This window comes from Centruroides sculpturatus, unplaced genomic scaffold (genome assembly GCF_000671375.1).
Source record: "Centruroides sculpturatus isolate CEXI.00-Female unplaced genomic scaffold, Cexi_2.0 scaffold707, whole genome shotgun sequence".
In the NCBI taxonomy this organism is placed as follows: domain Eukaryota; kingdom Metazoa; phylum Arthropoda; class Arachnida; order Scorpiones; family Buthidae; genus Centruroides; species Centruroides sculpturatus.
In genome coordinates this window covers 277208-279623 of record NW_019384935.1, presented here as the reverse complement: position 1 = coordinate 279623, position 2416 = coordinate 277208, and the positions used below count along the sequence as shown (strand labels likewise).

Genomic DNA, 2416 nt, shown 5'->3' with positions numbered 1-2416 from the left:
TATTTGAAACCATGTCCAGTAATTATTAGTAATTCGAACACAAATCATTTATTGTATTTATTCAGACACTTGACAAATCTCATCATTAAATTTTATTCAGTTGATACGTGTTCATTGTATTTTTACACGTTTTGGGCATTCCTTGCCCCTCTTCAGCCAACTAAAATAAAAGTTCACAAGTTACAACAGTTTTATAAAACAAATAAGGTCATGTTTTCCAAAACATACCTTTTTGATTACAGATTACAGAAAGTTAAAATCATAAAATTTCTTTGCACATTTAACTTGTTATCTATCAAATTACAAATGTCTGTAAGGTTTGTACCTTTAAAACACCTTTATACACACGACTTCTTATTATATAAAAATTGTTTAAAGAAAAATTTTTTTTTATATATTTAACTTCATATTATCTAAAGATTTTACATTAATTATCTTGTATACAACTATTTTGATAACAATACTACAAATTACATACCTAGTTATTCATTTTGAATTGTTATAAAATTTAAACAATTTAAAAATTTTTTCTTATACATTTATTATCATGTTTAAATCGATTTAACAACAATACCAAAATTTACATACTCATATTTCATCTAAATCGAAGACAAATATATTCTGCCGACCTTTCCTCCCCCAATTGAGCTTGCCATGATGAGTAGGTCACCTTATGGCAACATTTTTTAAAATAGATATAGATAACAAAATTAGCAATATAAGAGGTGTAAAATTTTATAAAAGATATGTGGATGATATTCTAATAATATACAATGAAACAGAAATCAAGATAGAAGAAATCAACAAGCAAGTTAATAATATACAAGTTAAAACAGAAATAGAAGATACAACCACAAAAGAAATTAACTATTTGGACATTATGATAATAAGATTAAAACAAAGCTTAGAATTTAGAACATTTAGAAAGCCAGGTTTGAGTCAGATAACAATAAGATATCAGTCTAATGTACCACTTTATGTCAAATATAATATATTTAAAATGGAATATTCTAAGATAAAAAACAGAACAAGTCAAGAAATACACATATTTGCAGATTTAGCCGAATTAAAAAAGAAATTTCTTCTGGCAGGTTACCCACAAAGACTATTAAAAAAATGGGAACTTAAAATAAATAATCTTAAAATGCCACAAGACAATAAAAAAAACAAATGATATAAGTATATTGGTTTCCCATACATCAAAGGACTACACGAACAAATTGATAATGAAATAAGTAATATAAACTTTAAGTTAGCACCATCATACCAAAAAATGTATTCAAGACTTAAACAACTCAGCACTGAGAAAAAACAACAAATACCAACTGAAGGTAAGAATGTGGTATATAAGATTCATTGTACTTGTAACGATAATAAATATTATATAGGAGAAACTAAAAGGAAGTTAAAAATCAGATTAAAAGAACATATAGCAGATCTAAAATACAATAGAATAAATTCTGCCTTTCATGATCATTGCAATCTGAATGATTGTAACATTGATAAAGATAATGTACAAATAATCCACAAAGAAAAAGAAACATATCATCGTAAGTTCAAAGAAAGTGTAGAAATTATCAAAAATTATAAATGAATAAATAAAAACCCAAGTATTAAAATAAATGAAAACTGGCTCAGTATCTTATAAAATTAAAAAACCTTTTAAAAAAATATTCCTGTGTAAAAACATATTTAAAAAAAATGTCACCACAACGTGGCCTACTCATCATGTGACTGTGTAGTAGACAGTGGGCAAGGTCAACTGGGGGAAAAAAGGGGAAGGAAAGGTCGGCAGAATATATTTGTCTTCGATTTAGATGAAATATGAGTATGTAAATTTTGGTATTGTTGTTAAATCGATTTAAACATGATAATAAATGTATAAGAAAAAATTTTTAAATTGTTTAAATTTTATAACAATTCAAAATGAATAACTAGGTATGTAATTTGTAGTATTGTTATCAAAATAGTTGTATACAAGATAATTAATGTAAAATCTTTAGATAATATGAAGTTAAATATATAAAAAAAAATTTTTCTTTAAACAATTTTTATATAATAAGAAGTCGTGTGTATAAAGGTGTTTTAAAGGTACAAACCTTACAGACATTTGTAATTTGATAGATAACAAGTTAAATGTGCAAAGAAATTTTATGATTTTAACTTTCTGTAATCTGTAATCAAAAAGGTATGTTTTGGAAAACATGACCTTATTTGTTTTATAAAACTGTTGTAACTTGTGAACTTTTATTTTAGTTGGCTGAAGAGGGGCAAGGAATGCCCAAAACGTGTAAAAATACAATGAACACGTATCAACTGAATAAAATTTAATGATGAGATTTGTCAAGTGTCTGAATAAATACAATAAATGATTTGTGTTCGAATTACTAATAATTACTGGACATGGTTTCAAATA

The 2416-nt window shown here is 25.4% G+C and overlaps 1 protein-coding gene across 1 annotated transcript in view; it reads left to right on the top strand.

Annotated features, from left to right (window-relative positions):
• LOC111632059 (probable ATP-dependent RNA helicase DDX52) overlaps positions 1–2416 on the top strand; it is a 59419-nt gene that overhangs the window by 42319 nt on the left and 14684 nt on the right. The window lies entirely within an intron of this gene.